This window comes from Macaca fascicularis, chromosome 17, assembly GCF_037993035.2.
Source record: "Macaca fascicularis isolate 582-1 chromosome 17, T2T-MFA8v1.1".
Taxonomy (NCBI): domain Eukaryota; kingdom Metazoa; phylum Chordata; class Mammalia; order Primates; family Cercopithecidae; genus Macaca; species Macaca fascicularis.
Window position 1 is genome coordinate 57,411,750 of NC_088391.1, and position 20,997 is coordinate 57,432,746.

General features: G+C 33.5%; 1 protein-coding gene and 1 long non-coding RNA gene across 10 annotated transcripts in view; one reads left to right on the forward strand and one right to left on the reverse strand.

Annotated features, from left to right (window-relative positions):
- PCDH9 (protocadherin 9) overlaps positions 1 to 20,997 on the reverse strand; it is a 956,768-nt gene that overhangs the window by 505,953 nt on the left and 429,818 nt on the right. The gene's annotated exons all lie outside the window — the stretch shown is intronic.
- Positions 1 to 20,997, forward strand: part of LOC135968117 (uncharacterized) — a 113,769-nt gene that overhangs the window by 3,241 nt on the left and 89,531 nt on the right. The window contains exon 2 of the long non-coding RNA XR_010582615.2: positions 6,282 to 6,367. This is a non-coding gene — a long non-coding RNA (uncharacterized lncRNA). The remainder of the gene's footprint in view (positions 1 to 6,281; positions 6,368 to 20,997) is intronic.

A 20,997-nucleotide genomic window follows, 5' to 3' on the forward strand; every position in this document is an offset into this window, starting at 1 on the left:
GTAGTAATGATTCATGAGTTAAATAAGTTGCAAATATCTTCTAGTTTGACTTTTTACTCATTTTTCAATCACCTCTCGAAAAGAGAGGTTCTAATTTTTTGTAGTTGAATGTATTAACCTTTTCTGCATAATTTATAATTGTGTCTGCTTTATAAAATTTCCTGTCTATGAAGATATATTTCTATACTGTCTTCTTAAAGTCTATTTGTTTTGCATTATATATTTGGTTCTTTAATTCATCTATAATCGATTTTGTGTACGGTGTGAGGCAGGGCCCTATTTAATGTTTTTAGTAAAATGAATAATCACCTTTTTCATCAATAGAGTAAATTTTATACTTTTACCCATGATATAAATTGCCACTTCTCATATATCAAGTATCCCTATTTATTTTTCAAGTGCCCAATCTCACATATAATTCCAAATAATGTTCCTACCTATGGTTGGAAATCCTTAGCCATATTATTAATCTATGAAACTTTATACAGGATTAAAAAGGAAATCTCATGTCATGTAGAAGACTAATCACCTATACTGTTTTTAAAATTGTATTTAATCTTAGCCAGCCAATGTTGGCTCTCTGTGGGAGTTACAGTTCAATAAATAATCAATCAAACATAATGTAGAAAAGTTAATACTCAAAGGCAAGACAATTTCTAAACAGGCGATTTACCATTACTACACAAATTCTCTAGCTGTAAGCCTTTAGTGAAGCAGAAGCTATTGTGTGAGGTTAGCTATCATCCTACACCACGCACTGAATTTATTGCTAGAGGAGGTGGAGTAACTTCATTTTCTATTGTAGCTCTGTTCATCTGCAATAATGCAAGAGTGATCCTTTGCACATAAACACATGGAGAAATTAATACATTATAAATAAGTACAGCAAAATCAAGGTAGGTGAGTCATAAAACACAGGATACAATGTTTGACAATTATTAGATATTTGAACTTATAATGAAATTTTCAATATATTATAACTCGAGCAGTGTTTTTTTTTTTTTCTTTGTTTTTTTAAATTGAATACATGTTAAAAAAGGGAATTCATTACTATGCTATGCTGGTAAACATTTCAGTAAAATAATTTTAGTCCCTTGACAACGTATGAATGACAAACTGCAGGACTATAAAGATTCTGTGATTATATACACACATATATTAAGTTGGTGCAAAAGTAATTGTGGTTTTTGCCATTACTTTCAAATATAAAAAGTGATTGTGGTTTTTGCCAATGAAAGTAATGGTATAATTTGTAAATACTTATATATTTACATGCATGTAAATAATGTATAATAATGATATTACATACATGTAAATAATGTAGTGATGGTATAATTTGTACATGCTTATGTATGTATTATGTAAATGGTATAATTTTTAAATGGTATCATTTGCCATTACTTTCAGTGGCAAAAATCGCAATTACTTTTGGATTAATCTAATAACATTTGTTGTGATTGTTTTCTAAACATATATAAACCACACTCTGTAACTCTTTTTTCTATCATATGGACTTTTCTACAATATAAATAATATAGTGTAACAGATACACACTCTGCATACCACCCATAAATACACTGCATTACGCACACAAAAAATATTTGTTTTACTGACCCAAAGTCAATAGATAGTTATTCCAAGACTCTTAAACACTTGGGTTATGAATTTTATGATAAAAATCAATATTATCCTATTTTGAAAGCTTACTTTGCTCTATCAAAGTGCTCTGTAAATTTCAATTCAAGAAACTCCAAGGGTATATTAAGGTATATTTGTGTGGTTTTATATAAGTCAGTAATTACATGTAAGTCAGTAATTGACAATATTTTTGTTGTTGGTCAATCTATCACCTTCAGTATTTACTTCAGAATCACCTGAAGAATTCCACAATAGTAGAAAACTATCCGTATTAACATATACAACTGGATAAATTATTCCAAGGACATGCCATTTAAAATGTTGTGATGTAGTCCCAGATACTCAGGAGGCTGAGGCAGGAGAATGGCGTGAATCTGGGAGGCAGAGCTTGCAGTGAGCCGAGATCGCACCACTGCATTCCAGCCTGGTTGACAGAGCAAGACTCCGTATCAAAAAAAAAAAAAAAAAAAAAAAAAAAAAAAAAAAAAGTTGTGCATATATATTTTATTAAACATAGAATATATGTATACATTGTACTCCTACAGAGTTAGGAGAACACAGACCATATATATGCAGCTTGTTATAAAACCCAAACCTGGGTCAGGCATGGTGGCTCACACCTATAATCCCAGCACTTTGGGAGACTGAGGTGGGCAGATCACCTGAGGTCAGGAGTTCGAGACCACCCTGACCAACATGGTGAAACCCCGTCTCTACTAAAAATACAAAATTAGCTGGGTGTGGTGGCGCATGCCTGTAATCCCAGCTACTCGTGAGGCTGATGCAGGAGAATCACCTGAACCCAGGTGGTGGAGGTTGCAGTGAGCCGAGATGGTGCCATTGCACTCCAGCCTGGGTGACAAGAGTTAAACTCCATCTCAAAACAACAACAACAAAAACAAACAAACAAACAAAACCCAACCAAACCTGTGGTAATTTGCTATATTACTACAGGTTACCTTTGAAAAAATCTGATCATTTAATTGACCATACATGTGAATGCCTAATAAATATACATACACACACACACACACACACATATATATATATATATATGTAGGTGTTGCACTTAAGGGTAGTGTGCCAAAACAGATTCGATACTAAATTCAAGTAACCTGAGTAGTTACTATAGTGCATTGGTAGAGAATAGGTTAAATATAATCACAAAAATAATTTAGAAATAGCTTATTTTCAGCAATGAATCAAGGACTGAAGAATATTTTCACCTTAGTTGATTGGATTACATCATGGTAAGATTCCTTGTGAACCAGAACAAACAGAAATTAAAACTTACATTTGCTGCCAATTTTAAAATTTCATAATACTGCACATGTAATATATGCATATATATATATAAAGATATATATAAATATATAATGCATTGTCATATGATGGTCATTAGATGTAAAACCTGAGCCTACAGTTAGTCTTCAAACATTGACCACTCACTAAGCACTCATCTGGAGAGAACTTGGACTCTTCGTGTTAATTAACTTTGATTGTTTGCATGCCCAAGGCTAGTGTATTTATTCAACAAATACCTTTTGCTATGTATAGATAGAAAGATGTTTTCTGGTAAGAAGATGGAGTCTAGAATAAAAGAGATAGAAAATAACTTAGTATTACTTTAGGATGAGTCAGTGATTTTATAGGTAAAGTGAAACAAGACCCAAGGTATAAATTAATCCTAAATAACATTATATTGGCTTTAGTGGTACCACTCACTTACATTACCACTTCACTGATATGTATCTAAACAACTTTCACATTGTCTTTCAACATTTATAATGTATTTATTTGTAACTAGTGCCAGAACAGTTAATTGAAGTATTATAATATGGTTTATTGGTCCATCACCTTTTTTGCTCTTTCTAGAAAAAAACAAATATGACGATATTGTTTAAAATCAAAAGGAAAGAAAAAAGGCTATAAAGAGTTGACTAGTAGAACTTAATTTCTTTTCGAAAGAACTGTGCTGAAAACTTTAACAGCTGTTGTGCTTGATTATTGGAGCTTTATTTTCATTGGCTTCTAAAATAATGCTGTTACATTCAAGCAAGTAGATTAAATGTTATTAGCTTTAATACCTTTTAAAACAAGTAATCTGTTGAAATGATAATGGAATTCAAAGTAAGTACATTTGTTAAATTTGTTTTACACTATTGTGTTTTCCCTGTTGGCCACATGAATCTCTAAACCCAACATTGCTAATTACAATGATCATACACAGTACATGTATATGTGATTAACTTCACACTACACTTAAAGCAGACATAAAGGTAACTGAAGAACTCCACTGTCATGTATAATTCTGTGAAAAAATAATTCTATTTGCTATTTTATTTGTCTTAGAAATAAGAAAGAGATTTTTTTCACATAAATTTATGAGCCCATTAAAATAAAAAACATAGACTGTAATGTTAATTTACTATGAGATGATAGGCATCTGGTCTAATTAGGAAGAAGAAGGAAGGAAGGGAGAAAGGCAAGAAAGAGAAAAGGAAGGAAAGAAGAAAAGAGAGGGAGGGATAGAGCAAGGGAAGAAACATGGATGGGAAAGATCCTAGAGTAATCTTTCCAACTAATACACACCAATTTAGATTTTCAGTTACTTAGGTTTGAAGAATTAGCTCCACCGTCATACATGGTTAGAGGCAAACTTTCAATACTTCTTTTTGTGTCAAGACACCTGTCTTTTTACTTCAGTGCCAGAAGGGTTTAGCATCTTGTCACTGAAGCAACACAGCCTGCACATTTATAGGTGTCACTCTCTCTACCATCTGTTCCTTAGGATAACAGCTACCATTATCACCCAACCTCCACCTAAGGCTTTAACAATCTTTGTGGATTAAAGTTCAGATCTACAAGGAAGAATGGCTGGCAGTAATGCTGCTGTTCAACTTTGCTTGACCTTAACTCTCCTGCTGTCAATACTGTATTGCAGCCTGTTAACTCTCTTTTTCATCCTATGTGTATATTGCCCTATAAAGTTCTTGATGTAGCAGTGAAACAATATAACATCTTTTGCGCTGTTATTACCATTTTTGGTCCCTTTTCACTTTCAGTTCACTAAAACACTCATGACTACATCTATAGTATCTTTAATAAATAAATTCAAAGTGAATGAATCCTAATTAGATTTCAGTTCTGATGTCACTAATCAGACAGTTTCACAAATGAAACTAACCCAAACACACACACAGGCATACACACACACACACACACACATTGAAATAAGAATGAAAAGGAGGGTATTGTGTTAAATGCCAGCCAAGACAGGGTAATAAAGTTTCTTAAGAATGCATTTACTATAATTTCACTTATTTTTCTTTTTAGTATAAAAAGAATACAGTTTATTATCTCTTCTCTAACATGCTTGGGACCAGAAGAGTTGTGTATTTGGAATTTGTTTAGATTTTGAAATATTTGCATTATATACTGACTGGATCAGCATCCCTAATCCAACAATTCGAAATCTAAAATGCTTTGAGCATTCTTTGAGAATCATGTCAATGCTTAAGAACGTTTCCAATTTTGGAGCATTTCAAATTTCCAGTTTTAGGATTTGGAATGCTCAATCTATAATACTATGTGTAAATATACGACAAATTGATTAACAAATACTTATTGCTAACACCTTTATGAAAGGTACTACCTGACAAATAATTTACAAATAGCTTTAATCAATTAATTCCAGTCAATATATGACTGGGGGAAAATATCACAGTGCACCATATTCTCATTATTTTATTAATTTACTTTCTCTCTTTATTGTTGATATGATGCTTCCTGATTAGGAGTAGTATTTTTATGCCTGTTTACTTTTGTGGCTTTTATTCTTCTTATATAAGATATTCTGCCACATTCAAATGAAAGAGAAAAGGGAGTGTGTTCTGTTTACTCCTTGGCAATCAAACTAATAAAAATGTTTTGCAAAGATGGTAAAACAAGATAATGCTGTCAATTTAAAGCAGCTCACTACAGATGGAATGTTTGCACTCATTTTGTTCTACAACTGAACTTTCACTGTGGCTATAAAACAGCATCTCTTTGTTACTACAAACACTGAATTCTGCTGAATCCTTTTGCTTTCCCCACTGATTTGTTTGTGTGCTCACTCGCTCATGGCTTTTGGAAGGATTCATTTCCTCTCTCCTCTGGGAAGCAGTAACTGCTGCCTGGTAATGTTCTAGGATGGCTGCCTGCACACTGCCTCCTCCATTTCATAGGCAACGTTAGCAAGTTAACCCATGATTTTCAACAAAATAGATAGTTTAGGATTTTGCTTAAGGATGATATTTCCATAAAACTTAGCATGGTCTTTGGAAGCATTTTCTACCAGTTTTCACTAGTCCTTGGCTTAGGGGGCACTTGTGGCTTTCATCTGCAGTTAGCTGGCACTTACGTGTCATACCCACTCCTGATCCATTTGAATGTGTGTGAAGAAAGCTTATTTATTCAGCCAGCTCCATTTATATACAGCATTGTGGCATTTTTGTCATGTGTACAGAGGCTGGGGAAAAAGCAATGTTGCAGCCCCTTGTCTGTAAAACATGGAAGCCTACCATGGAACATGTCAAGGGGATGTTCTCATGAATGCAGTGGCGTTGCTTATAACTAACTAGTCTCTTTTCTTCAATTAGGACCAGTCATTTAAGCAGTACCCCAGTTTTCTGCTGATAATGACAGCTTCCTCAAACTAGTTGGCTTCTCTGGTTTGAAAAATTAAGTAAGTGCAACTATGTTTTTGTTTGAGATGATACTGAGAAAAAGCAAACATAAGGCAATGTTTCTCATTTGATGGGTGCATAAGTAATAAACTGAACAGAGATTTTTAGTAATATGCAGAATATAGGTTCACCATAGAGAATTAATCCTTTCAACAAATACTTGTTGAGTTTCTACCACACACTGTGAAAATGGTGAATAAAATATTTCTTGCCTTCAAGAAGGACAAAGCCTAGGAGACATAGACATATAAATACATCGTTATATTAGATGTGTGTTATTAATATAATAAAATTGATGAAAGTGTATTAGCGGTTGAAGAAAAAAGTAATTAGCACATTAGGAGAAGTGGGGAAATGCTAGGCAAGAATATAAACAGGAAGTAAATTTTGATTTCTGTGGCAGATGAAGACTTTAAAAGGTGGGTGAGCACTGAGGAAAACAATTCTGTGCAAGGAATGTAAGAGGTGAGAAAACATAAAGTAGTGCAATAATATAGTTTATTAGAGGAATTTTGAGAACTTCAGTAGAGCTAGTTCATAGGTTGAGATAAGGAGAAAGAGTTAGGGAAGTGGAAAAAGAAATAATTAAGGGGATAGTTCCACACCATGCAAAATAATTAATACTGTATCTCTTAGGTTACAGATATCTTTTCACTGGGAGTTATATTTTAAAATATGTGTTGCTCACATTTTTTTTTTTTTTTTTTAGTATTCTAGACCATTAGTTAGGCATTGCTCTAAAGACTTATTAAACCTACCCATATATAGATTTCATGGGGAAACTGGGGTATGGGGGTAATTAAAATGCAAGATAATAATGATTTATGGTTATTTAAAAGTAATTTATATCCCATAATCTAAATATATGTAGGATTCCAATTAGAGTCCAGCACTTTACCATAGGGACATAGTTCTTTGAGTTGCTAATCTTTGTCTGTTTTAAGTTTATTAGAGAATAAATTTCTTATAGAACATAAAGTCCTAACCCTATAATAATACACTTTCTAAGTAAACCATCAATGTAAATTTTAAAACAATTTTACATAAATTGTAAGTGGAGATAAATCACTAAGTACAATCATATGTATGCTATGGTGAATAAAACACATGTGATACTTTCTTCAAAATAACTCAACATTAAACCTCTACCATATGAAGACATGTCTTTCATTTGTACATAATATAATCTCCCATATTAATATGTTTGCATTTATAGAGTATGTGCATTTAAATAAACAAACATATTGATTCTTTTTTAAATATGGGGCATCACTATTTATAGAAAAGAACAGAAAATTGTGACTTTCAGCTGGGTCTTTAAAGCAAGATCTACCAATCTTACCTGACTAAAACATGGTGTCCTCAGGTCATACACACAGAAGGCATTAAACAATGTGTTCTGTTTTTGTTTTTTGGGGTGTGTGTGTGTGTGTGTAAGAAAGGGAAGGAAGAAAAAATAAGAAAAAATAGGGAAAGGAGGAAGAGAGTAAGAGAGAGAAAAAGAAAGAGGGGGAAGAAAATGATAGAGGATAAAAAGAGAGAAGAAAGCCATCCTTGGGAGTTCAACAAAGTCAGTCTTTTTTTCCTGTTTTTCCAAATATGGGCATTAAATTAGATATTTACTACACTCTTAACCAACACCAATACAATCCTACAAAATGTATGGCTTTCTCTGCAAAACCATTAGTTCTAAATATAATTTAACCACAACGTTCTAATAATTTTTGAACATTAAATGCGCTAAAGAATTTGATTTAAAAATTGCATCTTTTTATGGCCACTGACTTTCTTGATCCAAATGCTGCTTTAAGACAGTCACTAATCCTATCTTCTCTTCCTTTGGTCTTCCTTTCTCCTCTGGAGTATATGCATTACTGTTCCCAGGCATAGGTGTGCACAGACACTGAATCCAGACAAAAGACTGATGTCCCAGAGATAAGTGTCTCACCTTTCCATGAAAATTAGAAAAAGAAAAAGCAGCTCCCCATTCATTTGCATAATAGGTAGGCATATTTGAAATGATCTCTTAGCAACAGAAGAGTTATCCTGGAGGAGAGTTTTGCCTAATGGAAATCTACCCTGCGCAACTGACCTCAGGGCTGCTTCATTCAATTTGCTTAATCTTCATCACCTTCCCAATATCAAACACCTTCATCTTAGACCCACAATATTTTCTACCCAAAGAAGGTGCTTTTAATCTGAAATGCCTGGTAGAGCATAGGCACAGAAAGAAAATGGCTCTGAATTATTAGAATTATTTGACTATATGATGTTTATTCCTGCTCCTCGTTTTTGTTTTTGTTCTTTTTTGTTTGTTTGATTTCTTTTTGAGATACAGTCTCACTCTGCAGCCCACGCTGGAGTGCAGTGGTGTGATCTCTGCTTACTGCAACATTTGCCTCCTGGGTTCAAGGATTCTCACTCCTCAACCTCCTGAGTAGCTGAGATTATAGGCACATGCCACCAGGCCCAGCTAATTTTTTGTATTTTTAGTAGAGACGGGGTTTCATCACCTTAGCCAGACTGGTCTCAAACTCTTGACCTCAAGTGATTCACCCTCTTCGACTTCCCAAAGTGCTTACAGGTATTACAGGCATGAGCCACCACACCTGGCCTGTTACTCTTTATTAAGATACTATTTTACTATGCTTTCTTTTATACATTTCATGACTTTAAACTCTCTTCTTCTCTAGAAGCTCTGTGATTTATGTCCACATACTGCTTTTCCCTAACTTGGAAAGCACTGGAAATAGTCTATGCAGTCAAATGGTCAGGAAGGTAAGCAAATTGATGGAAGAAGGGAAAGTAGTCAGCCTGTTGTGAGAAGCCTGTCACACGCATCATGCCAATGACAGATGGCGGGCAAAATGGAGACTGGGCACAATTGGTATCACTTAATAAAATCTTTCTGCATTGAAAGACTGTCACCGATAATTTATCTCCCTGATGAGTCACTTCATAAGCATATGATCTACTTTACTAGCAAGGTGTCCAATATGGAATAAACTTGTGTTCCTCTAATAGATAGCAATATTCAGTAATTATCTGCTAAGAAATATAAGGACCAGTATTAATTTCACTCATAATTTATTCTCATAGAATAAGAAATGTCTATATATTGTCTGTTTCGAGTTGCCCTTTAACACAACTTACATTTAAATTAAAACATTCAATGACTGATTTGTAATAAGGAACAATCAGTGATTTTAAATTATTTCTCTTAACTTTTGTCAAAACCTCACCTGTTAAATGTCAATTTACAATATCAGAAACCAGGTCAAAAAGTTTTATGAACCTGCTTAAAATTCGGTATTTTAGCAATCCAGTGACATCTTTAAAACTCCAACCATCAGAGAGTTTTGTTGGTCAAATCGTTTAACCATTTCCTGAGTCTGACTGGTCTGACTGTATTCCACTACATCCATCATACCATCCTGGCCCTGGTCAACTGGATGGTGACAGGAACTTGCTAGCTTGTCTTCCTGCTTCCCTTCTTGCTGCCTTAGAGTATGTTTTCTACACAGAAGCCAGAGCCATCTTTTACAATTATAACCCATAGCCCCCAACTTCCTTCTTCAAAATTCTCCATTGGTTTCACATGATATTTAGAATAAAATCCAAACTATTTTTCATGGTCACCAAAGTTTACACTATTTTCCAGATGTTCCAATCCCTCTAGCCACATAACGCTCTCAACTCCACCCTTCTATCTATTTCCCTGTAATATAAACCCTGCCCTCCCACCCCTAGCCTGGGGTCTATTTCTTCTTTCTGAAGCACTTTGTCTCATGTTGTTGAAAGAATCACTCCTCATTTCATTCAAGTCTTCGTTCAACTCTTCAACAAAACAATTCCTAGCTACTCAAACTGAAATTGAACCTTGCCCTACCCCCACTGGCAATCACTTTGCACTTCATTCTTTTTTTTAATCACTACCTGAAAATATTATATATGTATGTCTTTAGTTGTTTATCATTTGTTTCCAGCACCCTCATGTAAGCACCAAGACTGCAAGGCTTTGTCTGTCTTACTGACCATTGAAATCTTCAGTGCCTAGAACAGCCTCATTGTAGATGCTCAAGCATATCCTCATATGCCAAATGGATAAATAAAAAGTACTTTGCTAATCTGAAAATGTGTAGGTTAGGATTGCAGTCAGTAAGATGCATCACATGCATACTGATTTTGGTTGACTGCCTTAGTACATTTAAATCTAGCCAGAAAATCTTGGTGAAAATCAATCTTTGATTTTTCAGTCACAATATAGGTCAAATTGTTCTTTTTACAAACATATTTAACAATCTCATTATTCCTAATTTCCCTCACTTAAAATTGGGATAATAATGCTACATATATTTTAGGGTTTTTGTGAAGATCAAACCAGCTAGTACATGTCAAGCAGTTAGAAAAATGCCTGGCACATCCTAACTATTCAATAAATGTTACTTCTTATTATTACTATTGCTATTTAGTTCAGTTCAAACCAAAATGCATTTGGAGCATTTTCTTTGTTTTTTGCCACAGCAAATGTATTATTCTTAACTAAAAATGTGTAGGCTGAAAGCTCGAGGAGGGGGATGTAGGTCTGTATATATCCTCAGAACCTCACACATTGCTTGAAAAACAGTAGATATTCAACAAATGCCAGTCAACTAAATTAATGAACATAATTGAAAATAAGCTTGATTTTTTCTAGTGAAGGGTAAGCAATAACATTAGCTTTATTTTGAATAATGAACGCTCCTTTCACTATACTTTGTTGGAATACCTAGAACTACATGTAAAATGTAAGTAGTGACCAATAGAAAACAAGGTGACCTTAAGTTTCTTTTTCCTGTGTGTTCTAGGACAGAAGTATAGACATTGCCAAGGTCAGAGAATCAAATGCTCATTGAGACTGATTAATAAAATTATACTTACTGATATTTACACTGTAACAAATTTCCATCTTAAAGCAAAATGAAGTTTACATATTGCTGCAGGCATTGTGCAAATTAGAACTTCATTGAATATTAATGATTATTCTTTGTAGCCAATTGTTATGCAAATTACCAGAGTGTCAGAATTTATCATTTTATTTGGTTGAGGATTAAGGGGAAAAACTGCTTTCAAAATCAAGCAGAACTCTATATAAACTAATATGTGAATTCAATAAATAAAATATAATTTCTGAATGTTCAGGATTAACTATCAGTTTTTGGTTATAAAAATATTAATCAATGTATGTTCTTCAAATTGTAGAATGGTTAAGATATATTATTAAGCAAGTGGAGAGTAATCTTGTGGCTTTTTGAAAATCTTTAGAACATTAAAAAAATCTATACAGCATGTCTTTCTACAAATAATGTAAAATCACTATAATCATTCTAGAAGTAGTTTAAACCGCACACTCAACAAATTCCAAATCATGGTAAGAAATGTATATATATGTTGAATTTCTAATTTTCATTGTATGTAGACCAGATGTTTTTCTGTTTGTTTGTTTGTTTGTTTTAAACTAAAGTATCTTTAAGTGTTGGGGGAAATATAACTAAATAAAACAGGTCAACTGTGCATAGAATTTATTAATCAGATGTTTTTTTTTTCTCTTAGAGCTGTTTATTATTTGTTTTAGTCTGCCCTTAAAAAATAATTCTAGTTAATATGAATCAAAGTTTCATCAATACAGTTCTAATAAGTGACTTGAACATGAAAAGATCACAGAGACAAAACTTCTCAAAATAATGAATTCCTTTTGAACATACTGCCCCTGCAGTATAATATGTTGTGAACAGTCAGGCACATATAAGGCTGTTGATTCATATAGGATAGTTAAAAGAACGAACAATTTCATTAATAAACACTATGCGCATTTTTTCATAAAAATAGAAATTGAGATTATTCACCTATTTTACCTTAGGGATTTTAAGAAACACAGATGTAACAAATATTATTATAATGACACCTTGTACTGCATATTTCTTAAAGACAATGGAGAATCTTATTCAAATGAAAAATGTGGCAGGTACTATCCCTTTCATTGGTTATTTAATCTTATATTAAAAATGTACACTTCAATAGGGTGTTGTAAAGTTTAAAAGTAGTTAATATTTCTCTCACAAGAGTCATTAAACTTTTAAAATTATACTCAAGTAATTAAAAAACTCTTAATATGTGATTTATTAAATTTTTTTTCTATAGCATTGCAGAACAACTGAGAATAACAAAAAAATCTTAGAATATAATAATTTCTTACAGTTTTCTCTTTATTTTATTATTTTCTCAATTATTTCAGAGCAAGAGGTATTTTGCTAGTTAAATAGGGTGACAGTGGGGTCAGCAGCACTCTAACACTATTAACATATTATTTTAAGGGAACATTTTTCTCCCAGATTGAACCAGGTATTTAGGTACTCTAACAGAATCATCTCTAATTTAGCAGTCAAGTAATAAAGCACAGAAGACATTACTAATTTAATTCCATACTTCTAGAATTTGAGTTATTAAAGTGAAGTTTATCAATTTACAAATAGAATCAACTCTGACCACACAGCAGTGTCAAGGTTGAATTTCATTCCTATGAAAAAAATGGGTGTAATTAATTATGATGTCAGCCTCTCTAGAGGGGGCATCCTGTCCCTAGAGGTATACAACTAATGTGTGCTATTTGCAGCCCCAGGCCATAAAACAAGTATTCTTTTTCTTTTATCTGCTTTCTATAAACATGAAATTCCCAATACAGTAAATGGTCTGATTAAATCTATCACATGCAGGGATGGCATGTGCATTGCTACTGAGACAGCCAGTAAAGTCACCACCAGGTCAAAAGATAACATTTAAGAGCTAAATTAAACCAATCATCCCTTTCAACTCCCTCTAATTTCAAATACAATTATGTACTATTCTGGACACCAAAGCCTTAACGCTCCTCACAAGGCACTTAATACCACTCCTGAGCATCCAGTAGAGACCACCTAACTCCACCAACTGCCCCAGCAGAGCTCCTGCAGCAACACTATGAAATCACAAAACCACTTGTTCACTGAAGCACTCCCCTTCTTTTGGCTGTCTTCAGCACCAGGGCAGCAGGTTTGGTTTTATTTTCCCTTTCCTCTCCATTACTCTAGGGTGTTTTGAATTTCATTATAATAATGAATCATTTCATATGCATATTGCAAAAAGGTTTAGAGACTGCTCAGTGCAGAAATGGATGGATAATGTTACAGAAAATTTGACCCATGAGAAGGAACTGCCATCTATATTCCTTTGCTTAGTAAACTATTTTAAACAGTATCTAAAAATGTGTACCATAACTATTCTGGCTTATGGAATAATCCACAGAATATGAAGGTGCTTTCCAACTGACTGAGACAGACATGCTGTTAAGTGATCTGTGTGATTTGCTTGGTGTAATAACCAGTTGTCCCTGGCTCACTGGGTGCCAGGGGCTACTAGAACAACTCAGCCTTGAGCTTGACAGGGACTGCTGAGTGACCACACATGATTTTGCTACAAGCAGCCATTTGCCTGGTTAAAATCAATAAAATCCTGCTGTAATAGCAGCATTTGGATATGTGACTCTACTGTTTTCATTGAGAAGTCTTACTATTTAATTTACTCATACGCATCAAATTCTCTCTTTCTCTTCCCCTAGCAGGATGGCACAGTTTACTACATTGTATTTTGGACAAACACTCTCAAATAATTCAGCTGTAAACTGATCCCTGGGTTAGCAGCCTTTCCAGGGTTTTGTTTACTGAATCACCAATAATTAGATCATAAGAGTATATTTCTACAGTCACACACATGTGAGGAGAAGAGGAGACTGGTCATTTGGAATAAACAATGAGAAAATAATACATTTCAAGACACTTTGCATGGCTCCTAAATTGCTTAACTTTTAAGGACAAATTTTAAATTATTTTAACAGTTTCTTGGTTAGGGTAGAGAGGAAGATTGTAAAGGGAACATGGTTTCACAAGCACTATAAGAGATTGCAGAATTGCAAGATAAGCAGTGTCAATAAACAAACAAATTAATAGGTAAAAATAAATAAACAGCAAGCCTCTTTTGCCCAATTACTGTTCAAAGGATTTGTTGTTAACTAATTGGAATTAGTCCTGGAAGAGTTAAGTTAGTTCTCATCATAGCTCTTATACTTTTCCTGTGTGAAAATTACTTATTTCATTTTCTGCAAATTTGGAATATAAATGACACATCCCAACGTTTCCCAGAAGAGTAAGAAGAGCAATTTCAAGGCTAGACAGTTTGTGGGGTTTTTTTATACTTCTTGTAGGAAGGGTGACTACATATAATTGTTTAATTTCAAACACTTTTGAGAGTGAAAGGAAGTATTATTCATAATTACATGAAGACAATCAATACAGTTCTGGACAAATTAGGAATATATAGTCAACCAGGCAATGTTTCTCAAGGTTCTAAGGACACTGGCTAAACTTACTAATCACAGGAGATCCATGGAAGGCATACTTTGGTAGGAACATAAGAATGTATCCTATTCTACCACCTCCTTATCTTGACAGACAGGTAATAAATATGTTTCATCCATTATTTACTTACGTTCCTTAGGACTTTCAAATGCTTCATTCCATGATACCGTAAAGAGCCAACTTTGTTCAATGTTACATAAAGTAAATAGTTTGAAAAATTCAATTTTGCAGTGTTTCCTAAAGTATGGATACAACAGAAATCCTACAGGACATGTAGCATAGATCTCTAGAGATATTGTTAAGTCTTAATTGTCAAACAAGGGAATTAATTCTGCAGTCAAATGTATTCAGTATACTTAGTAGCACAGGTCCTAATGCAATAATTCAGGGATGGGGCACATTTTTAAAGAATCCAGAAGTGACAACAATGTATCCACATAGTCTTTCAATAAAGATGCAACTTGAAAACTAAAATAGGTAAAAATAAAATTGCATGTTAATCTACAAAATTAGAAATATGGATTTTCTCACTGGGAGGAGGTGAATGGTGATGTACTTTAATCCCCTTATTTACACAGGATGGACATCAGGTTCACTGACATTAAATAACAGACTCAAAACACCCCACCAGGTACTTGTCCACTGGACCTGTAACACAACCGTGCCTCCATTTCATATCTTATGAAAGAAAAAAAAAATAGTATTGTTGATATAGAACATAGAAATACTCCAGTTCCTTCCTATGTCCTCAGATCAAGATGATACTATTTCTTTCTTATTTATTTTGCTACAGTATTTTCATCCACTCTGGATACAATGCAATCACATTTGAGGTTTGGCAGACTGCCCTTTTGGCTTAGCAGAGTTGATAAAAGGTTGCCAAATAACACAGTAGTTCATATTTATTTTCTTTTTTATGACTTTTTTTTTCCCCAAAATCCTCTGTGCTTTTACTCAGTAAACCATCAATCAACTCTAGAAAAAAAAAACATGACTTCTTCTATGGGTTGCCAATGTCACTCTAGCTATGAACAACATGCCTTTTATGCACACAAAATATGTTTTTAATAGTTCTAATTCAGGGGGGAATATCATATTTTAGAAATCTTATGTATATATGCGTTTGTGTGAATAGATCTACATCTCTCTGTACATACACATAAATACGTGTTTATGAATGTGTAAACCTTCCATCTAAAAATATGTTAAAACTTATTTTAAATCCCAAATATGTTTAAAATTTGATTTAATTTTTTCCTTTTTGAGACTTGACATTGGGAGTGGTTCAGTGTTACCAGAAAACCAACAATTTGGAGCTCTGGTAATAAATACAGAATAGCCCCAGGCGTTATAATCAAATGTTGACTAATTCATGGATTGGAAGATATTTGAATATATATAACCATCTATTGCTGCAGAGTTAGGTTTCCAAGCCAGTATCCAATGTGAAATAGACTGTTGGTTACTATGTTGGAACAGGCCCATCTGCTGAACATTTGTGCCCAGTATAGTCTTGGCTATGTATGATTACCTTTGCCATTGTTGTTATGGAAGCAAAGAGCTAGACACCAACTCAACAGTTTCTACAGCCCACACATACTCGCTAACATAATTAAGGAGCTAGTATAACGATTAGCAGCATTGTTTCTGGGTTTGTAGTTTGGATCTGCCGTGTACAAATTCTTGCTTACTTTAAGTGAAGCACTTTATCTCTCTAAGTTCTGTATATAAAACTGGGATAATAATATTTCCCCTACTGTGCTGTAGTTAATAAGACAAGGAAGTATGGTGCTTAGCACAGCACCTGCAGGCAAGCATTCTTCAACCAATTAATTTAATTTTCAAATATTGGCAACTTGTATATGCATAATAAATAGTAGCAATTGTTTTGCACTTTTCAAACAGAAAACAGGGCCATTTGTATCCACTTATGATAAAGAATTGTTTTTAATTCTGTCTCTCATCACACTTCCCCTTCTACCCCTATTATATAAATAACTGAATTTGGGAATGATCATAGCAGGCACTTTACTGCTGCTTTTTCCTTAAAAATGTAGATATAAGCTCCACTAACATTCTCAAAACTCAAGTTTCATTCATAATTGAATCCCAGATTTATAGTGTTTTTTACAGTATGAAATTAGACAATCTTCAACCATCTTACTCCTATGAGAAATACAAATACAAATATACTGTAACTTACAGGATTATTTAATATTATAAGCTTAAAAGCTACAGTTTTGACACTCCACCACCACTCCTTTCCTTCACCTAAAACATACATCATTCCAGCCTACAGATTCCCAAATATATATTATCATAATGCTGGAAAGATTAAAGGATTACCAAATAGCTGGATTTGTGCAACACTATTAAACATACTATTTTTCAAATTCTTCAAACTGAAAAATTTGAAATAATCTAGCTCTGGTCCATCTCATTGTTTAAATAAAAACAAATATTATGGGGTGGTATATAAGAACTTGCAGCTGGGATCAGAAAAGTTTCTAGCCCATTTTTTGTTCTTCAAAAGATGTATAAGTTCCTTAACTTCTCTGGCTTCAGTTTCCTACTCTGAAATGGGAATAAGTACTGTTTTCATGAGCTTTAAATGAGATAATTTATAGAAAAATGTTTACACAATGCACAGCATAAAAAACTCTAAGTGTTTGTTATTTTATTGATATAATTTTTGAATGTTTTCAAAAGTATAAAATATTAGGCAAAGGAATGCATTATGTTTCTGTTAATAATATATTTCAGGCCTAGAATTTTTAATCCTTTTTGTTATATAAAGTATAATGTCTTAATTGATAAATGTTAAACTTACCAATTTTTCTTTACTTTGCAGAGGTGTTCATAATTATAAAAAGTTTATGAACTTTCATGAACTCATTGATGGTAAAATCTAAAGAAGTCTGATATACAGCATTTCACTATTGTCTGTTTTCTCAATGCATCCTGGGAGGTCTGGGTGTGAGTGTTACAGGGGTAGATGGGGGAGAGTTTAGCAGTCATTGCTCTAACAAAGCAGACCAGGGGACAGGTTGTCTGTGCCTACGAGTGTTTGGAGGTAGTTTCCCCTTCAATTTACATCTGAACTTAGGCAAGTGGCCATGTCTGAAGAAACACCTAGACATTCGACGTTACTATCTAATAACAAAAAATAGGTAGAACAATCATAGTCCATGAGTCCATTTTACGGAGCAAAGTAAATCTCTGCAGTTATGAGGAAAGAATTGTATTTCAGTATTTTGATTTCTTTCTGTTATTGAAGGAAAGCAGGGCTGCTGAAATTTAATTTTAATTATTTTCTTAGTTTGATGGTATATCCTCAATAAACTATAAAGCAACGTAGACCAGATAAAAGGTCTATAAAGATTATGGTCCCTAAAAAACATATAGGCAATATGAGTTTACTATTTGTAACAAATATAAGACATATTTTTTTACATTTACAATAATATCTTTAAAAACAATTACATAGTAATAGGGCAACTTGTTCCCAAATTATATACTGCTAAAGTAAAAAAAAAAAAAAAAAAAAAAAAAAAAAAAAAGAAATAAAAACAGAATTAGCAAATCGTTAACAGATTTGAGGACATGTAAACCAGTTCTTCATAGTTGCCTGATAAGTCCTTCAAGTCCCAGATGATTGCATTCAATTTTGTTGAAAATATTTATATTCCTGCTTCCCTGTAAAGCACTAGTAGGCTAATTGACCACAGTAGTGAAATATGCTAGAGAATGCATATTTATAAATTGCAGTTTATTCATTAATACTCTTGGTCCTTGTTACTTAATGTGCAGACCCTAACCCAGTTGCCTCATCAGACCCCGGAAGCTTATGAGTAATGCAGTATTTCAGGCCTTGCCCAAGATTACTAAAAGCAGATTTGCATCTTAACAAGATTCCCAGGAGATGTGTATGTATAGTATATTTTGGGAAGTCCCACTAAAGGTATTTTTATGATTTAAATTTTTTTTTTTTTTTTTTTTTTTGAGAGGGAGTCTCGCTCTGTCGCCCAGGCTGGAGTGCAGTGGCCGGATTTCCGCTCACTGCAAGCTCCGCCTCCCGGGTTTACGCCATTCTCCCGCCTCAGCCTCCCGAGTAGCTGGGACTACAGGCGCCTAAAATTTTTAAATATATTTTTAATAGAAGAGTACCTTGAGTCTAGGTATAAAAATTGCTGTGTATACAATATATTGAATATGTCTTACCTTTTATAGAAAATTTGGTTTAAATTAATATGACAAAACAGGCAAAATGACAAAGATCACACAATCTCCATGGAGTTTGTGAATCCATTTTTAAAAAAATCTACTCTGCAATATATAACATTGCTTAAATTATTACCAAATCTGTAGTCAAAGTAGGAAAAAATCAATACATTCTAGAGATGAACTAAATATGGTAGCAGGGCTTTCTCTCTCTATGGCTTGGATAAATTGCTGCTTGGAATCATCAAGACTACTTTTGTGTGTGTGTATCCAGCAATGGTGCTTGATTATAACAGTTTAGTATCTACATGTAGAGACTTTCAGGTCACTGGTTTCTAATTTCAGTGCATTTCTTTGTTTAATGTCTTGCTCTATTTACAAACTCTTGAAAGCAGGGACTGTGTTTTATTAGCTTTTATAATTCCAGCAATAGCTTTAGTCCTTGGCAAAAAAAAAAAAAAAAAAAAAAAAAGAGGGTGCTTAACGAATATTTATTGAAAGTAACTGAAAATACATTTAACAAAGTGATCAACATAGGATCAAAGGCCTTTTTAAATTTTTTTATAAGAATATTCCATATATTGTCCTTGTCCTTAGTGGGCAAAGAAAGTAACATTTAAAAATAATAATAAGTCCAGTATGGAAAAACACACAAGACACAACAATAAAACAGATACATGAAATGCTCAGAGAAAGAAAATTAAACATAGAAGAGAACATATGTGGAAAATGTTCACCGAAATGACTGCATGTTTGTGAAATTATATTTTATTTGCTATGTTTCTTACTATCATAAAACCATGTGGGCATAATCCATTGAGCATACATATTTTATAACCATTTTATATTAGACTTTTTTTCTGTTAACTTAAAAATAGTTTTAAGCATAGGGCTTAGAATCCTTTTTTATGAACTCAATATCCTTTTTGAAAGCAGAGTGTTAGTATAAATACATAATTTTTTTTATTTTAGGTGGCTTCTATGTGATATTTTTAATAAGTGGTTAATCAAAAGCAATCAGTATGGAAGATTTAGGAGTCTTACAGTTCAAAAGATTGACTCAAGTTTAAATTCAGCCATCTCATTTCCTAGTTATGAGCCAATGGATATGTCATTTAACTTCTCAGATTCCCAGTTTCCTCATCTGTTGAAAATTAGATAAAAATATAGAGCTGATAATATTCTTGGGAATATAATAAATGTAAAGTACTGGGTGCATGTACCTCCTCAATATCAGCTATTAATATTGTTTATGCTACTCTATATATAAAACAGTGAGCACCTAAGTATATGATGAAACATTCTTACATTAAACTTCTATCACTAGTATTCTTTTTATTTAGAGCTAATAAATTAATTTGTCAAAGTTGCAAGATCGAAAATGAATACACCATAACCAGTTGCATTTGTGTACGTTGACAATCAACAGTCCAAAAATAATTAAGAAAATAATTACATTTACAGTAGCACGAAAAGAATAGAATACTCAGGAGTAGACGTAATCAGCATTTACCCTGAGCACTACAACACTTTGCTTGAAGAAATTAAAGAAGACATAAATAATGGAAAGACGTCCTGTGTTCATGGGTTGTGGTTACTTTTGCGAAAAAGTCTTTCCAGCTCAGAGGACATAAACTTAGTCACTCTCATAATTGTTCTAGTATTTTTAAAAACTTCAATAGTTTGGGGGCATACAGGTGGATTTTGGTTAGGTGGATAAGTTCTTTAGTGGTGATTCCTGAGATTCTGGTGCACCCATAACCTGAGCAGTGTACACTGTACCCAATGTATAGTCTTCTTTTATCCTTCACCCTCCTTCCACATTTCCCTCCTAGTCCCCGAAGTCCATCATGTCATTCCTATGCCTTTGCACCCTCATGGGTTAGCTCCCACTTACAAGTGAGAACATACGATATTAGGATTTCCATTCCTGAGTTACTTCACTTACAATAATGGCTTCCAACTCCATCCAGGTTGCT